The following is a 25,281-nucleotide window of genomic DNA, read 5'->3' on the forward strand; positions in this document are numbered from 1 at the left end:
CTATGATGTGGTGTTTGGTCTTTTCCTACTCTTTTTAAAAACTTAATAGCATATGTTATCACTTGCATTGTGTAAGGCAATGAAGAAGAATTTAAAGTTAGGCAGGCAAAACTTCTCTTGATACCATTCTCTTTCAGGCCCCAGCCTGCATCCAAAGCTTCTTTTTATAAATATTGTGATCTTTAGGGGCAGGGGCGTTACTCCTGGGGGAATTCTGTACCACTGTGCAATGCAGAATTTTGCAGAAATTAAGGTGCACACACAATTTCCCTTCCCCCTCACAGAACTAGGCCGCAGTACTGCTGGCCGCCACTAGGGGCTGCTCAACCAGGCAGAGCCCAGCTCACACATAGAAGACACTGCCAAGGGGAGAGAGCTAGAGGGTTCCTGGCAGTTTCAGTTCCCAGCACACCCTGAGGGAAGTTAGACGGCAGCATACAGGAAACTCCCTACAAGCCTGGGACCAAGCATTAGGCTGTTTCTCCCTCTGGATCCCTGGGCTTTTGGGGGAAAGGGGGTGCAGGTATCTGGGCAACGGGGGCACCCGTGGCTGGGCTTGGTGAGGGGGAGGCGGTTTGGGTCTATTGGCAGGGGCGCTGGGGCGGGGGTTGTAGGTGTCTGCCCCCCTGGCTGGGCTCTGGGGGGAGAGAAGGGTGCAGAGAAACAGGAACTTGGTTGTCATAGGGGTTTCTTTAACTCTCTACTCCTGGAGGAATTTTTGTGTTTGTCTGTATTGTTACAGACATACTTGCTGAAAGGTATTTTGAAATAAATTGCCAAAATAATTGAAACTGGTGTGATTATGTAGTGTTATTTTCACAAATAAAATTTGCAGAATTTTAAAATATTGTGAACAGAATTTTTAACTTTTTGGCGCAGATGCCCCCAGGAGTAAGATGTCTATGGATGATTTGAGTACACTTGATCTCTACTAGAACTACATGCTATAGAGCTGGATCTGACAGCTGGACCATAGTATTCCAACTAAGGGAATGCCTTTGGGAAATAAAAAAAAAGTCTGGTAATACCTGGAAATAGTGTAGCCTAAGGAAAGTCACCTGACACCTTGAGTTACTAATCTCTTGATCTCAAAAAGGACAATTATTCTTATGATCTATTAGTGCTGCTCGTAGATTGAAGTGAAAGCAGATTAGGATCTCACCTGTCTCTCAGGCCTGAGCATAGAAATATAGGGGAGGAAGGGACCTCAATTAGTTATCTACTCTATCCCCCTGTGTTGAGCCAGGTTTCATCTAACCTGTCCTTTAAAACCTCCAGTGATGGGGATTCCACAACCTTCCATCATAACCTATTCTAGCATTTAACTATCCTTAAAGTTTTTCCTAATATCTAACCTAAATTTCCCTTGCTGCAGGTTAAGTTGATTATCTTTTGTCCTACCTTCAGTGGACATGGAGAACAATTGATCACCATCCTCTTTAATATATTGAAAACTTTTATCAGTTTCCCTCTGTCATCTTTCTTTTAAGACTGAACGTATCTAGTATTTCTAACCTTTCCTCATATGTTAGTTTTCCTAAATCTCTGATAATTTTTGTTGTTCTCCTGTGGACTCTTTCCAGTTTGTCCATATCTTTTCTAAAGTGTGCCTTCCAAAACTGCATACAACACTTCAGCTGAGGCTTCACCAGTGCTGAGTAGAGAGGAGCAATTAGCATCCTTGTCTTAGACACAACAGTCCTGATACACACTAGAATATTAGTCTTTTTTGCAACTGCATCACATTGTTGGCTCATACTCAATTTGTGATCCACTATAACCACCAGATCCTTTTCTGCAGTACTACTGCCTAGACAGTTATTCCCAGATTTGTATTTGTGCTTTGGATGTTTTTCCTTCCTATGGGTAGTACTTTGCACTTATTTTTAGTGAATTTTATCTTGTTGATTTCAGATCAGTTCTCCTTTTGAATTCTAATCCTGTCCTCCAAAATGCTTACAACCCCTCACAGCGTGGTGTCATCTACCAATTTTATAAGCATATCTCCACTCCATTATCCAAGTCATTATAAACATTATTGAACAGTACTGAACCCATCTTTCTCTTGCTCCTAATGAATTTATAAACCCTCTTCTTGTCTTTTGTCCCTTGCTAGATGTACATCATTTTGTGTCTCAGCCTTTCTGATTTTATCTATAGATGCTCGTGCTATTCTTTTGTATCATCCTTAGCAATTTGTCCATGTTTCCACTTTTTGTAGGATTCCTTTTTGATTTTCAGGTAATTAAAGAGCTCCTAATGGAGCCATATTGGCCTCTTACTATTCTTCCTATCTTTCCTTTGCATCAGGATAGCTTGCTGTGGTGCCTTTTTAATATTGTGTCTTTGAGAAATGGCCAGCTCTCTTCAACTCCTTTTTCTCTTCCATTTTCTTCCCCTGTTGGCTTTATCAGGGCTTCCAGGTGGTGCCCACCAAGAGAGCATGAGATTGAGTCCAGATCTCTCATGTTGTACTGTGCAGCACTAATCAAAGAGCTACTGGGTCACCCTAACATAGTCATTTTAATTAACAAGTTCAGCAAAATGAATTCTTCTTCAAGGCAGTGACTAAAATTAATGGACATGCTGTTCTCTGCCACTTTTGATAGGCTTAGAATCCACAGTGGTGGATTTTTGAAAGCCCCGTATGCTATAATGGTGTCAATTCAATTTTTTGCTTGACTGCTCAAGAAATAAGGATGGAGTTGTTTGGGAGGCATGAAGGAGTAATGGCTCCTAATAGGAATGTGTCCAAATGGTTTCTGAGAAATGTATATACAAAACCTGCTATCAAATAATGAAACTAGTCCATGCAGCTCCTACTCAACATTTCCCCTGAACTGCATTTCTATGCCTTCTTTTTAAAATTTGTAGTCCATTAATTTCTTTCTGAAATTAATATTCCTGTGTGTTTTTGAGCTCCTATCAAACTCTGAGGATTATCTTTCCCATTCATCATCTTTCTAAGATATAACTAGCCTCAACTAAATGCAGCAGTTCCCAGACGAATATACACGGAAATCATTATAAGAAATCTGTTTTCTTACAAACTCTAATATTAGTAAGTTCCTCATGTGGCTCTTATTATTCAAAGGAAAGAATCCCATTGCTTTCAAGGGGAGTCAAAAGGGGACCTTTTAGACATGTTTACACCACATTTTATACAGCTCTTGATGTTCTGTACATCAGTCAAATCAACAGCCATCGATTTGGAATGAAAATATTTTAGGATTTGGAGGTGAATTAAAAAAGAACCACTTGCCTGATTAGTAGAAATATGATGCTTAATCAAACAAGCTGAAGAAGATTATTCTGGGTTCTAACAGAACTCTGCTTATAAGACTCCAAACAGTATAATCTAGTAATTGAATTACTGGCATTCTCATTTGTTTTTATTATTTACTATTTTACATAGCTCTTAGAGTGTGATAGGCCCTTTATGAATACTGTAAGTATGAAGACAGATCATTGCCCTGAACATTTAATTGTCTAGATTGACATTGTGTAGATGGGGGATAGGGAACTAAAAGTACCAAAAGCAAAGTGACAGAAGAGTGAAGTTTAGCATGAGATGATGATTTATTTCTTTGGTCTTGAAATAAATCACATGATTGGAAAAAAAAATCCTGGGGAGATTTCATGAGAAGTATCCATAGCACAGTACATGTCTAACTCACTCAATTTTATAGCCCTTCTCTAAGGGCCTTATCCAATGGAAGGACTCTGGTTGACTTCAGTAAAGTTTGGATCAACTCCTTGGAGAGGCCTTTTTCAGCATTTCTCTGTAGTTTCATATCAGTAAATGTTTAACTGGGACAACTGCAATTCTTAACATTCATCTCTAAAACAAGAAAATGCAATCCTCCATCTTTAATAAGATAGCCACACACTAGACATTTAACATATATAATCCAGAAGGAGGAGGATACTGACAGATCAACATTTATTTCTTATCTCCCCTCAGTTCTGGGTTGTCCTAGATACTTCATCTGCTATAAGTAAGTCTTAAACCTCCCCTGAGTGAGCTTTCACATTTATTAATAAGAGATGGACCCAAACTACCAAGTTCAGGTTCAGATAGAATGCCTCTAAGTTTGGGAGTGAGGTGTTGGGGTTGTTCTGATTCAGGGTTTTCATTTGGGCTCCTTGATAATGTTAATTGGCATTTGGTTTCCTGACGTCATAGGGTAACAGAGAGACAAGGTGGGTGAGGTAATAACTTCTATTGGAACAACTTCTGTTGGTCCAATAAAAGAAGTTACCTCACCCGCCTAGTCTCTAATATCCAGGGACCTAAATTGCTATAACTACACTGCACACATATCATTGTGTAAAGCATTCTGAGATTTTTTTACGGTTCCTGCGCTGTAGAAATTATGTAGTCACTATTTATTTTGCTTTCTGAGGTACAGGACTATAATTCTGTTTGGCATTATTTTTCAGTCTAAGAAATCTTGGATTGAAGAAGTCTTCAATAAAAGAGAGTGTGCAAAAGTCATACCCAGCTCAAAAGATCCTCACAGGTATAGTTGTGGTTTTGGTTTTATTTTTATTACCTTGAAAGAGAACTGATAGATGTTATAGGGATACTGTGGATGCTGTTCTTACAGTTTTGCAGTGCCACAATTACATGAGGGCAGCATGTCCACTGCTGCAATGCCGTTAGAAGCTCACACCAATGTTTTGTTTAAATATTAAGGAAGGCACAGATTGTGTAGAATAGATGCTGCTATATATAGGAGAGGATTTCATCACTTTTTGATGGCCAGTAAAAGTCATAACCATGGTAGGACTGCAGTGTCATTCATTAATTGTTTCATAGACAGTTCTGTCAACACACTTGTAAAGTGATGACAGCCCCATTGTTTGTTTGTTGCAAACCAAAACTGGAAGCTGTTGACCCTTCTGGACTTTCAGACATGTAGCTCTAAGTCCGGTAGCTGAAAATGTGGCCGAGCCTCCATGTGAGATGCAGTTCACAGAACTGAATTACTGGTACGTGGAAATTCTCCTTCCTACTCCAAAAATGTGACCTTGTGTCAAACAGTAAGGTAGAACCTGCTCTAAATAGAAGAAGAGAAGCTACTGTTAATCCCAGTATCCCTATCAGCAGGCCTCTGTCTTGAGGAGTGAGCTGAATCATGTTGTTCTTCCATAGAACACTGGAAAGAGTCAAAAATTAAAATGCTTCAACCCTCATTTGAGGAACTGACAAAACAAACATTTTTTTCCCTCGCAAGCTTTATGACTAAGTAAGTCGTAGGTTTGACTAAATAAGGCCTGTAGGATCGGATCCTAAAATTGTAAACTTCCTGGGGGTAGTACTATGATCATACAATTCTGAATACATTGATGGTGCTCAATAAACAATGATAATTCATGGTTTCATAGAGTTTAAGACCAGAAGGAGCCATTAGATGATGTAGTCTGACATCCTGTGTGTCACAGGCCATTAAATTTTACCCAGTTATCTCAATAATTTGGGTTAGATTAAAGCATTTCAGTCCTCAAGAGACTAAACTGGTTAATGCCTTAGTAGGATGATGACTCCAGCTATGAAATACTAATAGTATAACAGTTAAAATTCCAAATAAAACACTGAGTTTTTCGAACAAATCTTCAGATGATGACTACAGTCTATACACAAGTTTCAATACCATTGTTTAGAATTTTTTTCACACGTCTTTTTATTACCCAGTATTTAATACATCAAATTACAGATGATTTGTTGTATATAATAACACACTGTTTTATTGATCTATATTCCTCCAGATGTCCTGAACGATGCCAGATATACCAGAACTTAATCAGGTAAGACCTTTATAAATTTGAGGCTATGCTTTCTAAAATGGGCTAAAGAAACAATTGGTATTCTTAATCCAGCAAGCAATGGCAAAACATTGCAGCCACTGAAATGGTCAGAACATAATTTCTGTGGTCGGTTGGAAGAATTTATTATAGATTCTGCTAAAGTAAGTTGCATACTAAGACTGAATTCACACACACTAGGAAATGTGCAAAGAAAGATTTCTGTGGCAAATTGTCTTAATCCTGCCCTGATGGGTACCAGGCAGAAATAGTACAAAACTCCTTCCTAGGCAGCTAACAGTTCTAGCCATATGCTGAATGGCACAGGATGTGGAAGGGATGTGAGAGGCAGTAGGAATCAGATGAGATGGGAAGTGGTTGGAATGGAATCCTTGGTGGGTGGAAGGGGGACAATACAAGGACCACGACTTTTTTTTTTTTCTCTCCAAAATTTTGGGGCTTGCATCTGTCATCAGCAGATAACATTGGTAGTTCAGGGCTCCCGCTTTGTAGAAACCAGCTTGGAAGTGTAAAGGATGTGAGGCCACTAGAAAAGTTTTTGGTCTGTTTTCTTTTAATTTATTAAGGTGGTGTCACTGTGCTTCAGTGGGTCACAATTGAGAATACCAAATTCAGGACAAGCTGCTGAGAAATAGGGCAACCATACCCCAAAACTGGTGGTAATTCTTCCATAAGATATACCCAACCAGCAACAAAAGTAAACTTCTGTCTCATCACACTGGTTAACAAGAAGTCAGGAATGCAGCCTCCTTAGAAATTCCAGTCCTGGGTTTAACACCCAGACACTAGACTTAATGATGAGTGGTTATTTAAAATCGATTTTATCAAACAAAAGGGTTCTTCTTATCCCAAAGGACAAGCCACACGCCCAGGACAATATATAACTCAGATCTTACCCAATAATCACGCTGTTGCCAATCCTTTAGTATCTAAAATCTAAAGGTTTATTTATAAAAATAAAGAAAGGTGAGATTTAAAGTTGGTTAAAGGAATCAAAAACATACAATAATTGCAAAAGTCTTAGTTCAGGCTTGAAGCAGTGATGAAATAAACCGCTGGTTTGTTAAGTTTCTGGTTGCTTCCAAATGATTTGGAAGGTCCTCAGGCCCTTGGTTAGAATGCTCCCATTAGTATAAGTCCATAGTCCAGAGGTTAAAGTAGGAAAGAGGCAAAATGGAGATGTTTTCAGGGCCTTTTATAGCTTCTGCCATGTGGAGAGAAACCCATTGTTCCAAACAAAGCCCTTAGCACAGTTTATAGAAAAATCCAGATAAGAAGATGGAGTTTAGGGTCACGTGATTTGGTCACATGCCATTGCATGCTTCGCTGAGTCATAGCAGAGGCCATTACCCATATTCTAGCTAGAATGTGCACAGGAAGGGCCATCAGGTAGGGATAAGCCTTATGGTCCATTGTGAGTTAAGTGTTCTTTGATGGGCTATTCAACTTGAATAGTCCCTTTACAATGTGCTGGCCTAAATAGAAATAAGCTGCCTTGTGGGTGTGACCACAGGAGCAAACACATTTGAAATACAGGCATAGAGTCAATATTCATAATAACTTCAGATAAAAAATCATGCATGCATGCATGCAAATAGGATAATCATATTCAGCAAACCATATCTTTTTCATAGACACCTTACATGACATACTTTTGCACAACCTTTGTTGCAATTGTATAACAGTGGTAGCAACAATGATCTATATGGTCATATATTAATCAGATAACATCATAGATGGGAAAGGGGAATGCACTGGACCTCACATAGTTGTGTGTATTTTAACAGGGCAGTGGTCTTTTTAGGCAGCTGATATTCATACTACTTATGTTCATCATCAGATTTTTGATCCCACCTTTGAAATTAACATGAGTGCCTGTGCACAGCTTGCACTAGTGTACATTTAAGATGCTACTGTAAAGGCTGTTAGATCAGAATGTTGACCTTCCTTGGCACTTGTTCTATATAGAAAGTCTCCTCCCGCTATGGTGTTTGCTGAATCTGGAAACTGAAACAAAACAACTGCATGAGTTACTGCATATTAAAGCAATGGCTAACAAACTGGTAAAAATAAGAACTAGGTCCAATAATTACGAATTTTTTTTTAGTGTGCACTTTTCAGTGTTTACATTTATAAATATAAAAATTGCATCCAGCTACATTTTTCAAAACAAAGGATTTTGTTTTTTGTTGTTGTTTTTTAGCTGAAAGATATGCACAAAGCTTCATTCTGAAAGGATTTTTCTGGCAAAGCTTAATACAGACATAAATGTTACAACTGGTTAAAACTGTATTTATTGGGACAAAAACTCAACCAATTTAGGCCTACTTTGGTCTAGACATTATTCATGAATCATTCCAGATGGCACTGGTTGTATTTGATATTTGTAAATATTGGCCTTATAGTTTGGGCAAATTACTTTTCAAATTGGGTTGTTTTTGACATGGGGTCTCAGAAGGAAGACATGGGGTCTCAAGGTTTGCAAACATTTAGTGAGTGCAGGTGGTTATACAAATATTTTCAAATAATGAATGGCATGAGCTCACAAATAGCTGTTAATCAAATTTGAGTATTTAATTGTGAATATATAGGTGACTCTCCATTATTCTACCAACTTTACTAAATACATTGGAAAGGCTGACACATGCTTCTGAGCAGCATCAATTTGCAAACACAACACTATAATGACTCTGTGACAGCCCAAACTGACTCCCCCTTCTGGATGGTCACCAGGCTGCCGTAAGCTTTGGATCCCATGAGCTTTTAAGTTTACTAATCTGAACAGAAAGAAAAGGAGTACTAGTGGCACCTTGGAGACTAACCAATTTATTTGCTCATAAGCTTTCGTGAGCTACAGCTCACTTCATCGGATGCATTCAGTGGAAAATACAGTGAGGAGATTTATATACACACAGAACATGAAAAAATGGGTGTTATACACACTGTAAGGAGAGGTTTCAGAGTAACAGCCGTGTTAGTCTGTATTCACAAAAAGAAAAGGAGTACTTGTGGCACCTTAGAGACTAACCAATTTATTTGAGCATAAGCTTTCGTGAGCTACAGCTCACTTCATCGGATGCAGTGAGCTGTAGCTCACGAAAGCTTATGCTCAAATAAATTGGTTAGTCTCTAAGGTGCCACAAGTACTCCTTTTCTTTTTACTGTAAGGAGAGTGATCACTTAAGATGAGCTATTACCGGCAGGAGAGCGGGGCGGGGGGGAGAAAACCTTTTATAATGATAATCAAGGTGAGTCATTTCCAGCAGTTAACAGGAATGTCTCAGGAACAGTGGAGGGTGAGGGGGGGAATAAACATGGGGAAATAGTTTCACTTTGTGTAATGACACATCCACTCCCAGTCTCTATTCAAGCCTAAGTTAATTGTATCCAGTTTGCAAATTAATTCCAATTCAGCAGTTTCTCTTTGGAGTCTGTTTTTGAAGTCTTTTTGTTGTAATATTGCGACCTTTAGGTCTGTAATCGAGTGACCAGAGAGATTGAAGTGTTCTCCGACTGGTTTATGAATGTTATAATTCTTGACATCTGATTTGTGTCCATTTATTCTTTTACGTAGAGACTGTCCAGTTTGACCAATGTACATGGCAGAGGGGCACTGCTGGCACATGATGGCATATATCACATTGGTAGATGTGCAGGTGAATGAGCCTCTGATAGTGTGGCTGATGTGATTAGGCCCTATGATGGTGTCCCCTGAATAGATATGTGGACACAGTTGGCAGTGGGCTTTGTTGCAAGGATAGGTTCCTGGGTTAGTGGTTCTGTTGTGTGGTATGTGGTTGTTGGTGAGTATTTGCTTCAGGTTGGGGGGCTGTCTGTACGCAAGGACTGGCCTGTCTCCCAAGATTTGTGAGAGTGATGGGTCATCCTTCAGGATAGGTTGTAGATCCTTGATGATGTGTTGGAGAGGTTTTAGTTGGGAGCTGAAGGTGATGGCTAGTGGTGTTCTGTTATTATTTTTGTTGGGCCTGTCCTGTAGTAGGTGACTCCTGGGTACTCTTTTGGCTCTGTCAGTTTGTTTCTTCACTTCAGCAGGTGGGTATTGTAGTTGTAAGAATGCTTGATAGAGATCTTGTAGGTGTTTGTCTCTGTCTGAGGGGTTGGAGCAAATGCAAAGAATAAATGGACACAAATCAGATGTCAAGAATTATAACATTCATAAACCAGTCGGAGATCACTTCAATCTCTCTGGTCACTCGATTACAGACGTAAAGATTGCAATATTACAACAAAAAGACTTCAAAAACAGACTCCAATGAGAGACTGCTGAATTGGAATTAATTTGCAAACTGGATACAATTAACTTAGGCTTGAATAGAGACTGGGAGTGGATGTGTCATTACATAAAGTAAAACTATTTCCCCATGTTTATTCCCCCCCCACCCCCCACTGTTCCTCAGATGTTGCTGTTAACTGCTGGAAATGACCCACCTTGATTATCACTACAAAAGGTTTTCTCCCCCTCACCCCCCGCTCTCCTGCTGGTAATAGCTCATCTTAAGTGATCACTCTCCTTACAGTGTGTATGATAACACCCATTTTTTCCATGTTGTGTGTATATAAATCTCCTCACTGTATTTTCCACTGAATGCATCCGATGAAGTGAGCTGTAGCTCATGAAAGCTTATGCTCAAATAAATTGGTTAGTCTCTAAGGTGCCACTAGTACTCCTTTTCTTTTTGCGAATACAGACTAACATGGCTGCTACTCTGTAATCTGAACAGAATTCAGGCACTGTCTCTTAAATGCGCTCATGAGATACAAACTCCAACTCCTGGTTTCCCTTCTCAGGGCATGGGACAGTAGCTTCCCTAGACCCCAAGTTTCCCCAGGAGTTTAAGCACACCTGCACAACTCCACCCTTGTGGGTACTCTGGGTTACTGTCTCACCCTTCGGGGAGTTTGTGACAGTTAAAGGAAGTAACACAGAGACTTTGTAAAGGCACTTTTAAACACAGCTACAGCACAGTAGATATACAGAGCTATGTATAGCTGCATATATATAACTGCATGCAAGACCCTGTCTCAGTTTCCTGACCTCTCCTGAGAACCCTTTTTGTCATAGGCAGTGTCCTTCCAGGGAATCCTGGATTCTTGTGCACCCTCTTTCCACCTGCCCAGTCTTGTCTTCTGTCAGCAGATGGGTAGCTGGAGAGCGAGACCCAGTTCAGAGCAGAACTTGTCCTTTTATGAAGTTCAAGTCCCTACTATTAGGTGACCCCTTTGAGGGGCTTCAAGTCTCTTTTCAAGTGATTCATTGCTTACTTCCCACCCACCTGAAGTTCAGACTAGGAGAACTGGTTTCCCTGGGCTACAACTTATTCCTTGTTCTAGGGAGCTTCCATTTATGGAAAGCCAAGATTGTTCTTTATTGTTAGAAGTCTGTTAGGAGCAAGAATTTCCCCAACATGTTGTGGGTGCTTCAGTTCAAGATGGAGGCCACAGTGCAGAAGTGAAGGCACAGCACAGTTTTACAATTGAAAGGGTATTCACAAAACAGAGTGGGGTTTGATGGATATACCCACGTACAGACATATGCTAATCCGTTTTAGGGTGTCTCTGTCTGTCTAACCTGGGGTCTTGCAGTGCTCTCATTGTCTGTGGAATGTACTTTTTATCTCTATGGTGCATGTGTTATGTAGCCATTTCCTTTTCTGGAAATTGGCTCCCACCCAAGTAACATTTGTGAAGCAATGACTGTACTGACAATGACTCTCACTGTAATTGTCAAAGGGTTGTAGACTGTGTAAATTGCACTTTGTATGACAGTGTTTCCTATGCATATCATTTAAAAAAAGGCAAAAGTAAAAGCAATTGGAGGCTCACCTGGGCTTTGCAGAAAGGGTGCAGGTGTGTTCAGAGGCAGAAGATCCATCCTCATCACCAAAATGTTGTAGCAACCAGGCAAGGCACTAACAAGCTTCAACAGGACTTTATTTTCAAACCTCTTTACCAAGCTGCTGCTGCACCCTCTGTAGCTTTCTCCCAGCCTCTCAACTCCTCCCCCCTCCTTCCTGTTTCCTGTCCTTTCAGACTCCCAACAGCCAGTGCTCCCAATTCTAATAATTACAAACAACATCTAAACACCACACCTGTGTGTTCCCCCCCACCCAAGCCTCCTATTGCTTTTACTACCTGGATCCATATGTTTAAGACTTATCTGCTTGCAATCAGTGCTACAGAGATTTCTGAAGTAAGAAAGTGTGCTCTGCTAATCCACTGCCTTGGAGCAGAAGGACAGCGTATATTTTACACTTTTCCCCTTGCAGATGATAAATATGAGACTGCACTCACTGCATTAAAGAACATTTTTGTGCCAAAAGTGAATGTAGTAGCTAATTGCTACAGATTGTGCCAACGTGAGCAGAAACCAGGGGAAACTGTAATGCAGTATATTGCTTCCCTGAGGAATCTGATTGTAATTTGTGACTCTGGGAATATGACAGATGAGATGATTAGAGACCAGCTCATTGAGAAAACAACCATGCTTCAGGTAGGAGAACACTTACTTCTAGAACCACAGCTTACACTAGAAAAAGTATAACCATTGCTACTCAGATTGAGTCAACTATAGCTGAAGCCAAAATAATGAGCATGGATACAGGAGGCACTGTCCAGGCTATGACTCCTTTGCAGAAAAGTTCACTACCACTGCGGAAACACAATTGCAAGAGGAAAACTAATGAAAAACCACTGAATCAGCAAATTCAAAATACAGTAAAAGCATGTTTTCACTGTGGATCCCCACAACACCTTGCAAGCTACACAGGATGTCAGGCAAAAGTAGCTCAGTAGAATCATTGCAAAAAGATTGAACATTTTGCTAAAGTATGTCACAGTAGCCAGTTCAATCAACAGGTGCATGCAGTTACAATACCAGATGTTACTGTGCTGAGCGTGGACAAAATCACTACTGCACATATTCCAGAACAAATAAAATGCACTGTAAACGTTTCTGCCACACCCTCAGGCAAGCCACACTCTATTCAGCTAATGTTGGACACTGGCTCAGCAGTATCTATACTACCTGATTCCATCTATCTGCATTACTTTAAAGATGTGCCTCTTACTGAACCCAAACTTCACTTGGTGTGCTATTTGAAAAACCATATTCCAGTACATGGCTGCCTGCCAGCAATAGTTACTTTTGGTGATTGCTGTGTAACTGCGGAGTTCTACATTGTCCACAAAGGCACTCCTATCCTTGGCAGAGATTTATTGGCTGCTTTAAATCTCAGGGTAGTTAATGGACGAATTGATCTTCCTCAGCAAAGCACTCTTGAGGTACCCACACCAGTTTCAGCTGGGACCCAACACCAGGTTGAGGAGAAACTCGACTGTGCTTATAGGTTTCTGCATAAAGTTAAAGTGCGGAATAATGTGATGCCTGTATGACAGAAGTTACGGCGCTTACCATTTTTAGTCAGGGAAGCTGTTTCAGAGGAACTTAGAAAGCTTGTTCAAAAGGACATGATCGAAGAGATTGACTCCTCAGAATGGGTTTCACCTACAGTAATGACGCAGAAGAAGGGTGGAGGCATTCGCCTTTGTGTGGACTTAAGGGAGCCAAATAAAGTTGTTGTGATTGACAGGCATCCTCTTCCTCACATAGAAGAAGTATTTGCAGAACTCCCATGGATCAAAGATGTTTTCTACTCTTGATTTGCAGAATGCATGCCTCAAGGTTATGTTGCATGAAGATAGCAGAGACCTCCCAGCATTTATTACACATGAGGGACTATTTCGTTTTAAACATGTTCCATACGGTCTTGCATCTGCCCCAAGTGCCTTTCAAAAAATGATGTCATTGGTTCTGAAGAATCAACATGGAGTTCAGTGCTATTTGGATGATATTATTGTGTTTGGAAATACTTCTGAGGAGCATGACAATAACCTGCAGTCTGTACTAAACTGCATCAGCACGGCAGGCCTCCAGCTCAATAGGTCCAAATGCAAATTTAGACAAACTGAACTCTCCTTTCTGGGGCAAACAATTTCACAGGCTGGACTAAAACCAGATCCAGATCATATCCTGGCAATTTCAAATGCTCCTCCTCCAACAGATTTGCAAACCTTATGTTCCTTCTTGGGTCTTATCTCCTGGTATGCAAAATTCATTCCCAATTATGCTTCTGTCATTGAACTGTTATGGGAATTACTATGGGGAAGTTCAACCTTAGTGTGGACAATGGATGCACAAGCTAGTTTCGAAACGGTGAAAGACTTGATTGTACATAGTCCAGTACTTGCACTATTCAGTCCTGCATTGCCCACAATTGTAACTACTGATGCTTCTGATTATGGACTTGGGGCTGTCCTCACACAACTTCAGGAGGACAACACAGAGAGGACTGTTGCATTTGCTTCAAGGACACTAAGTAATGCTGAGAGGAAATATTCTACAGTCGAAAAAGAATCACTTGCTTGTGTCTGGGCTACTGAAAAATGGAGAACTTACCTGTGGGGCCACACGTTCAAGTTGCGCACAGACCACAGCCCTTTGACAATGATGATCACAACAAAAGGACTGGGAAGAGCAGGATACCGTATTGCTTGATGGTCTGCAAGACTACTCTCTTTCAATTATGAACTGGAATATAAGCCTGGAAACCAAAATGTGGTAGCTGATTGCCTTTCTCACCTGCCTTTGCCTTCACCAGATGGTCCACTGGAGGATGAGGATGTAGTGGTTGCGCTTATTATAAGCACTCTCACTGCAGTTAAAAGAGAACAATTTCAAGCTGCGTGTTTAGCGTGTCCAATTCAACAAAAACTACGGGAATTTCTGACAAAGAGATGGCCCAGTAACCCTAAAAACCTTGACCCAGTTTTGCTGCCTTATTTTAGAGTTTGGGATGAACTTTCTTTGCTTGATGGCTGTGTGCTACGAGGTACACACCAGCTACTTGTGCCAGAAGAATTACAGTCAAAACTCATAGACCTGGCACACGATACTCATCAAGGAATTGTCCGAACCAAACAATGACTACGAGATCTGTATTGGTGGCCAGGGATGGACTCTCAAACTGAAGTACTCATAAAATCCTGTGTCACTTGCCAAATGCATGATAAAACAGCAGTGACATGTACTCCTCCATTATAGCCTGTTCCTCTTCCTGAATCTGCATGGGAAAAAGTGGCGATTGACATTGTAGGACCCTTTGATACTGCTCCAATTGACTGCTGTTATGCCATCACTTTAATAGACTATTTCAGTAAATGGCCTGAAGTAGCGTTTACATCGCAAATCTCTTCTGCTACAGTAATTAAGTTCCTCATTTCAGTTTTTAGCAGGGAAGGTAACCCCAAAGAACTGGTTTCAGATAATGGTAGTCAATTTACTTCCCTGGAGTTTGAAACTTTTCTAGCAGAGAGGAACATTTTACACAGAAGGTCATCCCTACATTACCCTCAAGCCAATGGGGAAATCGAACGGTTTAACAGAAGTTTGAAAGAGTTTGCAAACGGCTAAACTGGAAGGGCGATTGTGGATAACCTTCACTACTGATTTCTTGCAAGCATACTGGGCTACACGACATGCCACAACGCAAAGATCACCTGCAGAGTTACTGCAAGGGAAACAGATGAATACTAAACTGAACATTGCTGGATTGTTAAAGGCATGACCTGATGCCCCAAAAGAGGATGATGTGAGAAAAACAGTTGAACAGAACCAATCAAAGTCTAAGGCTTTCACAGACAATCGGCGGGGTGCTAAGGAACCAAAGTTTGAGTGTGGTTCCTTCATTAGAATATGAAAACCTGGAATTTTACGCAAAGGGGACTATAAATTCACAGCTCCTCTTAAAATCATAGAGAAGAAGGGGCCTTACACCTATCGACTTTCTGATGGGTGGGTATGGAATGCTTCTTATATTGCACCTGCCTATGTACCAAGAGGAGATTATGCCAACACCCAGTCTGCATTGGATGACTTCACCGTAGTACCAGCATAACAAGACATTGCACTGGAACCGGGGCTTGAGAGATGACCCATCAGACCCAGACGACTACTTGTCTGGACTAGAGACTATGTTATGTAGTATCTACAGTGTTTTCAGTGTAATATTTCTGCCAACAGTATAGTGTCTTGTTTCATATTTGTTCCTGTGGTTAGAACAACAATGTTTATTTTAATTGGGAGAGTTTCTTAAGAGAGGAGGGAATGTGGTGTTTAGATGCTGCTTGTAATTATTAGAATTGGGAGCACTGGCTGTTGGGAGTCTTAAAGGACAGCAAACAGGAAGGAGGAGGGAAGAGTTGAGAGGCTGGGAGAAAGCTACAGAAGGTGCAGCAGCAGCTTGGTAAAGAGGTTTCTACTTTGAAAATAGTAAACCCCTCCCAGTTCCCGCCCCCTGACTGCCCCTCTCAGAACCTCCGACCTGTCCAACCCGCCCCCCCGCCCCGGCTCCTTGTCCCCTGACAGGCTCCCCGGGCCCCCCAACCCATCCAACCCCCCCACCCCGCTCCTTGTCCCCTGACCACCCCCTCCTGGGACCCCCATCCCTAACTTCCCCCCAAGAACCCCACCCCCTGTCCAACACCCCCCTGCTCTCTGTCCCCCCCCCTTCCCGGGACTCCAGGGACCCCCCAGGACCCCACCTCCCCTGCTCCCTGTCTCCTGACCCCCCCGCCCCAACCTCCGCCCCATCCAACCGCCCCCTGTCCTTTAACTGCCCCCAGGGACCTCCCCGCCCTCCCCCTTACCATGCCGCTCAAAGCGGCAAGACGGCTTATTTGAAAGCCTGGAAGGTGGGCAGGCGCAGGACGGTCCCACGGGCCGTAGTTTGCCCACCTCTGCCTTACAGTTTGTGTTTGTGTGTGTGTGTGCGTCTGTCCATCTCTGGCCTCTTTCTGACAGGTCTGTGTTTTCTGTTAATCCTTCAGGGTTTGTCCTGACTCAGAAAAAGGCTACATTTAAACTGAATTTAGCTAGCACATGTTAACTAAACCCAACTGAAACTGAACCACTTTGCCTAATCAAGACAAACCCCTCGGGTCTGTGTGGCATATCCTTGTTTCAGAGAAGTTCTCTGTCCCCCACAAACTTCTCTCCACTGTTATATATTGAATCAGAATGCTTGTTTGTCTTGGAAGTGAGCGCTTACTAAGCAGTCTCATTATGTTTTGTTCTTCAAGTGTTGAGTCCTCATTACCTTCTGACTTTTAATCAAGCATCATTGCACAAGCAATAGTGAGGCTAGTTACATTTCCACAACTCTTCAATTCTCCATTGTGTGTACCAGTTTATTTTCAGTATTTATGTGAGTTTTCATTCCTCCTATCTGCATTTGTAGGACACTGAATAGCTCAAATTTAATTAAGCTTATTTGCTTATATCAAAGAGTTTTGAATGCATGTATAATTAAGAAGTCTCTAGGTACCAAAAAGTACCTTCATAAACAATGACCTTGCTGTGCTGAATACAATGTACTCGGGTTCAGATGTGATAGCTTTAGGTTCTCTCTGTGGCAGCTCTGTTTTCCCTGGCTTAATTATTAGTTTAATCAGAGTATTATGTGAGGAAAGACTAATATCCTGTTTCTGATTAAGTATTTCAAACATGATTTCCCTCAGATGGTATTCCAGTCTGTCACAGTATAAAAAGAGAGGCTTAAAATGTAATGGTTATTTCAAACCTTATGGTGCCATCATTCTTTGTGGTAGAGAGACCAGGAAGTCTGCATTTCAGATTTCTCAGGATCTACAGGAGGTGATGATTGTCCTAAGTTTTGTGTAGATTGACACTGCTATTTTAAACATTGTTGATGTAATTTTCCCCCTCTTTTTGGAATCTTACAAAAGAGAGTTGGCAATCATTTAAAATAATTTTTTTGGTTCTGTATTGCTTTCTTATCTGCTCTTTCTTTCTTCTTGCTATTTCATCCTTCACTTGGTTAGACTTATTTTTTATCTTCCATTTTTTTATTCTTGCTTCCTTTGTTTACTGCCTATGCCTCTCTTTTGTAGCTATTTTTTTCTCTGTAGCAAACCATCCCCATTTGTTATAATTTTTAAATCTGCTTTTAACAGTGTTAGGCAAACCTTAAAAGATTTGGGGTTTTGGCTCAGATAAGTGGTAAAAATTTGAGATACTTGTCTGAACTATCCATTCCAAACCCTGCCAGTTCTCTTCTCCCATCCTTCCCTTTTGCAAGAGAACCAGTTCTGTATCCCCAACTTCCCATGTTCAGCTCCTCACAAGTAGAGCCCTACAAATCTGTGGATATCCACGTACCATGTTTGCTGATTGGAAGCAGATACACATTTTGTACCCACACAGGGATCCACTCACACGATTCCCTGTCTCTCTGGAAGGCTTCCATAAACCTCTTAACTTTGATCCCGTTGTGGGGTTTTGCAGGTCTAGTCTTTACTGTTGACCTTGGATCAGCTATTGATTTCAGTTGTATGTGGTCTGTTGTTTCAGAGGTGCTCAAGAATTCATTGAGTGCATATGTTGGGAGCTGCTGAGGTATAACAGAGAAGGAAAGATTGGGGGATGGCTTTTGGGTGGATGGTAAAAATTGAGGGACATGGTGGGAGCTCGCTGGGTGCAGATTTATGAAAGCAATCTAAATCCTTAAAATTTTGGATTGATTCGGGGAAAAGATTGGAGTTCAGAATAGTTTGTCCTCTTAACTGATTGATTTGCTCATCCATGATTTTTAGGATACTAAAAATACTCCTATCTTTTAATGCTGGTAGACTGGCCAGATTTTCCCTATAGAAATAGACAGGATCAGAGGGAGAATATTGCTAAGGGCATGGCAACTTTTAGAATATCACAAGAATATTTTAAAACCTGAAATGTTCCCAGAGAAGATGCCAGGTGTATTAATAGACTAAGCTAGAAGGCGAGACTAAGAACTTGTTGAATAGTAGTGTCTTCTGCTGTGGGTTTTCTATGCCAAATGCAATTCTGCTAATGTCTCATTAACATTCTACTTCAGTGGACGTACTTTATTACATTCAATTAAGTAGTAGTTCAGATAAAATAGCAGAAAACTTCTTAATCTCTATCCAGTTAAAGGGCAGCCCTGTCCTTGTGATGTCCTACTCGTCCATGACTGGAGCTCCTAGGTGCAACCACAATACAAATAAATTAATCATCATCATAATCCATTTTAGAATCCCACTATTTATCTTAACTGGGATCCAGAAATCCAGAAGGCTGCGCATTGTAAGCCTGAAATTCAACTTTCAGTTTAATTCATTAATAGCTTATGGATGTGGCAAGCTATACAAACATTTGCAAAGTGTAAGAAAGAGACAAGACCCAGAGATAGCTGAGTGTGTTGGTGTTTTAATCCCATGTCTCTTTGTCCCTATTAATTGTTTTAGTTTGATTAAATTTAATTTGATGGCAGATTGCTATGTAGTGTGATGCCAACTTTGCAGATTTAACAAGTGGTATTTGAGATAATCTATGTAATGCATGACTCTATTTTTAATTTGAGATGTTGCTGTGGACGGCTGATTAGAGATCATCCTGGGATAGAGTATAGTTCTCCTGTCTACCAGTCTACCAGAGAGAAGGAGAATGAAGAATGGTCTGTCGAAAAGCATACACGTACAAGTCCTACTGACTCATTTGGAACGATCAATTTCCAAGACGGAGATCACACTTACCATGCCAAGGTTTGCCTGTAAACTACAACTTTATTTGATTTTAACAATGCTGGGTTAACATGACTTCTCTTTTTACTATTTTAATGATAAAGAAACTGGACAAGTTAAAATTAGCACTAGGTGAACCTCAAACTGTTTGGCTGAAACAAGAAAACAGACCAAGTTCAAAGTGGCCCAGTAAAAGCATGCATATAGTGTCTTCATGTTACACTATTAGTCTGGGAGCAGAAGGTAGTAAAATCTCATTATGTGGACAAGTTAATTGTAGAGAGGTAAGGGAGGTGTTGTTTGATTTGTAAAAAGCCACAGAATTATCATTTTAATGGTGTCACCATCTGCGACATGGCATGGGAAACTTGCTGACCTCCAGGCTTTCAGCCCCGGGTCCTCTGGCTGGAGGAAATTTTGATAATACAATGTCATCAGAAATGGGTCGAGTTGGGTATCATTCGAAAGCCCTTTCTCCCATGAGCACAATGATACCAAACATGACAAACCTAGAACAAATACTTATTGAGAAAATGTTTAAAAATCAATGTTTTTTAAATTATACCATAACACAGGGATGCAGTGCCTACACAGAAAAAAACATTGATCTTTGGTAATCCTAGGGAAGTTAGCCTTGAGAAGTAGGATTCAAAACATTTATTCATCAAAGTCCTATCTTCTCCATCTAGGGCACCACTCCTAGATGCATTGTCACCCTGATCGTTGTCTGGGCCACATTCATACATTTCCATACAGGGCAGGCTGTTGGCCAAATGTTTTCAGGGAAATGAGCATCTGAGCTTTGCACCCAAGCATTTCATTAGCTGAAGAATTGATTTGGGAGAACATGGTATTTCACACAAGACAGGTGGGATCAGTCCATCCTCCAAGACATACATACGCCCTATAGGGGAGGGTAGTTTTGGATTCATTCAGTCATCCTGGAGCCATTCCATTTCTTGATAATTTTCCCTCTTGATAGCGGGTGGAAATGTACCCCTTGTTGGTCATTTGTCTTTTTCTTGGAAAACAACCACTAATGTAACTCTGCAAGTATTGTAATGTTGGTCCTCAAATGGTAAACTTGACATATGAATGATTCCAGTGCATTTATGACCTCACCAGTGACTGTCTCAGCCATTCCAAGCACTTTCAGAGCGAGGAGAGTGTCTTTAGAGGTTGAATCAAATGCCTTCTGATAAAATTTATGCAATTTATGAATTTGGCTGAGTCACACAGTTTGCACTGGTAAAAACAGTGTTTGTTTCTGTTGCTTTTACTTTTTGATGAAACACATTACATACATTCTTGGTGTTGCACTTGAGGTGATACACAATATCATTTGCATGGGCGTCTTTTGGGTCAGTGCACCCATTTAACTTTACTTTTATGCAACGTTCCCACTCAGAGTGGCTGCCTCATATAGTTTCTCTCCTGTCTCATGGGTTGAAACTGTGCTTAATGGATGCCTTTGGGCTTCTGGCTTGCCATAGAAGAAGCAGGTGTTCTTCTTGAAACACATGTCATGGGACCTACTATAAGTCAAGTGTAACATCCGATGAAGTGAGCTGTAGCTCACGAAACCTTATGCTCAAATAAATTTGTTAGTCTCTAAGGTTCCACAAGTCCTCTTTTTCTTTTCGCATATACCAGCGTGTTATCTAGAGCAGTGAGGACCTGTATCATCACCTGCCCTGTAACCTGAGGTGCCCTGCAATGCAATGCTGCTGTAGCTCCCAACCTGAATCCATCACAGTCACCAGCATGCAGATGCCGCTGAGTGTTTGTGAGTAACTGCAGCATGCCAGCCATACTCTAGTCACACTTTGGCTCTCACCAGCCACTACTACAGGGTGACCCCTGGAATATATGTTCTGTACTGTCCATCCCTCTCCTGAGATATTAGGTCTGTTGTCCCTCTAAGGGAACAATACACAACAACTTGCCACCTTAAATGGCAATTTAATTTAAACACATTAGATTGGATTAAACAATCAAACAAGTTTATTAACAAAAGAAGACAGGATTTTAAATGAGTACAAGTAATAAGGCATAAACCTCAGAAATGATTATATGAAGAATAAAGATAAAACACTTTCTAGTTCCTAACTTAACAAACTTTACTGGATTCCAGGTAAAGTCCTTACCATATCCTTCCAACCGTGTTCCTGATCAAAATCTTCAGGTTAGGACCTCTCCCACAAAGTCCAACAGCTGTTTCTTTTGTCATCTTAGGTGCAAGGAGGGAGATGGACAGGGAGAGAGATATTTTGGGATGTTTGCCCTTCACTGTTATACTTCAGCCCCCCTCATATAGTGCTATCCTGTGTGCTGAGATGCAGTTTTTCTTTGTCTTCTTTTTCTCTCTCGCTGTCTGAGGACTTTATTTACAGATTATTTGCAAATTGCGGTAACCATACATCCCTTTAAGTCCTGCTTGACTGGTTGTGCCCTAACTGGTGCTAGATGGGTTTGAACATGTGCTTTTATTATTATACAGGGTGGATTTCATAACTTTACACACAATATTGTTGCATACAGTTCACCATGATATTATTGACTAGTGAGCTATTAGTTTTCAAATGATACTTCCCAAGACATTTTGTACAAAGATTATTACAGTAATATGTAGGGTGTGAATACAAGGGTGCATTCAGTCACAGTGAGTCTTGCCCACAGCTAGTACTTGTCCCTGATTCTCAACTTTTCCCTGATTCTTGATGTGCTTCCTCTCCAACCTTGCCATGATTTAGTTTATGGGCACACTTCTTAGAGTATGTAAGGTGCCACTGAGCATTGTGTTTAACCAGGTGCTCCCTGGTGATATTCTTCAAAGACGCAGCTGCTAGTCGGTATGCTCTGTCTTCCCATTGATGCCTAAAAATGATCAAAACCAATGTAAACTCAAGGATTTTGTAATACTTTGGGTTTGTAATTAATTGTTTTGTAATGTATGTTATGTAACTGTGCATGCCATTTGCAGATGGATTCCAATAATTTCTGGCTGGATGCTGACACCTTAAACAGTAGTAAACGCCTTACTACAACTCTTTTGGCATAAAAGCAAAGCTCATAAGCAATAGAACTACTTCTTTTTAGCTGGTAATTGCAAATCAGTGTGAAGGGCCCCTTTCATTTTATAGTAATCTGTAACTTTAAAAACATGAATGAGGTATCATGTTCTGATCATTAACATAATAATTAGCTACTGTCAGTCGAGGGCCGCAATTTAACTTTGTGAGGGTGCATGCCTGACACTCCTGTGTTAAAGTATAATGAAAATAGTTAATTTTTAAAAATATTTTCTGGACTGTATATCTACATAATTGTTCTAGGTTTGTCATGGTTGGTACCATGCTGGTCGTGAGAAAAAGGGCTTTCAAATGACACCCAACTTGACCCATTTCTAAGGACATTGTTCTATAAACCTTTCCACCAATTGGTGGACCTGGAGCTGAGAGGACAGCAAATCCCCCTCCGCTATGCCACCGACAGCATTGAAATTATGAATCAGTAGATTTTTACTAATCAAGTGACATCTACCTTACCCTTCTATCATTAACTTGCCAATAGAACGACACACACTCCCAGACTGTACACTGTGATCAAAACAGTCTGGTTCTTACTCACAATGAGGTCCACAGATCCATGACAGTTCCTCTGCTCTACGTAGGCAGACCAAATCTGTCAATCAGAGGCAGGAGAGGGTACTCTGAGAAACTGCTAGATGTCATCTTCTGCTCCAGTTGCAGGCAGGCAGACCAGCTCTTCCCCTACTGCAGAGCAAATTTAAAGAAAAAAAATGGCTTAAAATCTTCAGACCATCAGGATCTGCCTTTATCAGCAGAAATGATCCCTTTTCTTCTCTGAATCCCTGTGCCTCTCTGTGCCCCCTGCTTTTCCAGGTAGCATGCAGCATGGCAGAGAAGGCTCAGAACAGAGAGAGAGCCAGACACTGTCTCCTATACCTCTCTGCTGATTAAGTGCCTGCACGGAGATCTATGCCTCTTTTGTGGAGGCCCAGGGCTCTCTCAAGTGCTCAGGTTGTGGCAGGGTTTTGGTAGGATTTCCTGCAGCCTCTGTCTCCAAGCAGGAGTACTCCCAGGAAGCAGTGGCAACACCTCAGCAGCAAAATTCCCTGGGTCTGGCACAGGCAGGGACACCAGTCCTCCGACCAGCACAATCAGCAACTCTCTCCCTCTTACCTCATCCCTCCATCCCTGAGGAGTGAAGATTGAAGCACTGTACCAAAGGGCCAGGGAAGCTTCCTGACGAGCTGCTGAAGCCCATGCTAGCCACAACTGTTGGCTGTGGAACAGCTGCCCAGCCCCTCCCTCACACCGCTGCAGTGGCAGGGGGCTACCAATAGTGTTCCAGAGCAGACAGAGCAAAGAGATCCTGATAAGGGGTCCTCACCCCAACCCCTCCTTCCATTCTACAGCTTGGCCAGCCCTGCAGTAGCCCAGAACTACTCCTGGCCAACAGTGTCAGCCCAGATCCGTCTCATAGTGTAACAAGTGGCCCAAGTACTCATTTTGAACCTCCAAGACTGGAGCCTGGTGTGCTCCTGGGGTAGGGTCAGCTTATCTCCAGGCCACATCTAGGAATCTCCCTTGAACAAAGCATGGGACCCAGAGAAGCCCCCTCTGGCCCCAGTCCAGCACAAACCTCTTGCCTGAACGCCCTCTATCTCAGGATAAGAAAGTTGCTCAAAAAGTAACCACAGGGTCCCTCTTCACAGGACTGTTACTATGAAATATCACTCTCTGCATTTGAGAGTCACCCGAACATAAAGCGCACAAAAAAGAGCCCCTCGATCCCCTTCATCTTCTGAAGATCCTGACTCGGGGGATTGCTGTAGGAGGTGCTCTGAGAAGCACAAAGTGACAGTGAAATGTGTTTCCTTAAGCTGCCTAAATCTGCAGAGTACAAGAGAGAGACATTTCTCAACACTTCATTCCTCTGCTCACCTTCATGGAGTGCAGCACATTGGATATTCGTCAGCACCTAATTCCTTTGTTCACCCTCACACAGGATAATCATCAGTGCTGGGTTCCCCAGCTCACTATCACAAACTGCAGCCTTGCAAATCACAGATGTGTTGTTTCCTCTAGGTGTGCCGTACACACAACCCCACAAAGTACAGGAAGACCAGCACTCCAACTCAGAGTTAGAAACTCAAATAGTAAAATATTTTTGTAAAAAACCAGAAGAGACAAAAGGATGGACTTTCAAGCAAGGATGTGTTGGGTATTCTGAGAATTGTAAACTGTTCTAATGAAGTCTGCAGGTACCCTAGATAAGCTATAGCTCTATACCCCTCCTCATGCCCCTGTGAGGGTGTAATAATGGGATAGGGATTTTCCCTCAATGTCAAAATTTAACCTGGGATCACTACAGAAGATAAATGTGCCTTTTCCCCTTGTGGTCAGGGAGTTGTCATTTCTAAGTGGGATTTATTTATTTTTTTTACCTGAAAGAATGGCCACCTCACTCTACAGGCCTGTCACAGGCAGCCAAGTTCAGGCTGGCATAATCTTGGGCCCATCCTTTGGGCTCAAAAACTATCAGGGGACCAGGCCAACAAAAACAAAAAAGAACTGTCATCTTACCCTAAGGGTTCCAGTAGGTTTCCACAAGCAATGCTAACATGGATGGCCCCTCTCAATCTATTTAAAAAGGTACAAGGGAAGGTAACAAACAGATGTCATGAAACACATAAGGGGTATGTCCGGATACCTTGCTTTAACCCGTAGTCTGGTTGAAGGGAGAGCAGAGATTTCCACTGTTGACTGAGTCACTCCTTGCCATGGG

The 25,281-nt window shown here is 41.5% G+C and overlaps 1 protein-coding gene across 2 annotated transcripts in view; it reads left to right on the forward strand.

Annotated features, from left to right (window-relative positions):
* The first annotated feature begins 4,449 nt into the window (after positions 1-4,449).
* Positions 4,450-25,281, forward strand: part of TRPM6 (transient receptor potential cation channel subfamily M member 6) — a 115,844-nt gene continuing 95,012 nt past the window's right edge. The window contains exons 1-3 of one of the 2 annotated variants that reach the window (XM_043547501.1): positions 4,450-4,523; positions 5,773-5,811; positions 19,308-19,488. The gene's annotated coding sequence lies outside the window, so the exon portion shown is untranslated. Of the gene's footprint in view, positions 4,524-5,772; positions 5,812-19,307; positions 19,489-25,281 lie in introns of those variants that run through there. The other variant, XM_043547502.1, reaches the window with a different exon arrangement.

The sequence above is a fragment of the Chelonia mydas genome, chromosome 5 (genome assembly GCF_015237465.2).
Source record: "Chelonia mydas isolate rCheMyd1 chromosome 5, rCheMyd1.pri.v2, whole genome shotgun sequence".
Taxonomy (NCBI): domain Eukaryota; kingdom Metazoa; phylum Chordata; order Testudines; family Cheloniidae; genus Chelonia; species Chelonia mydas.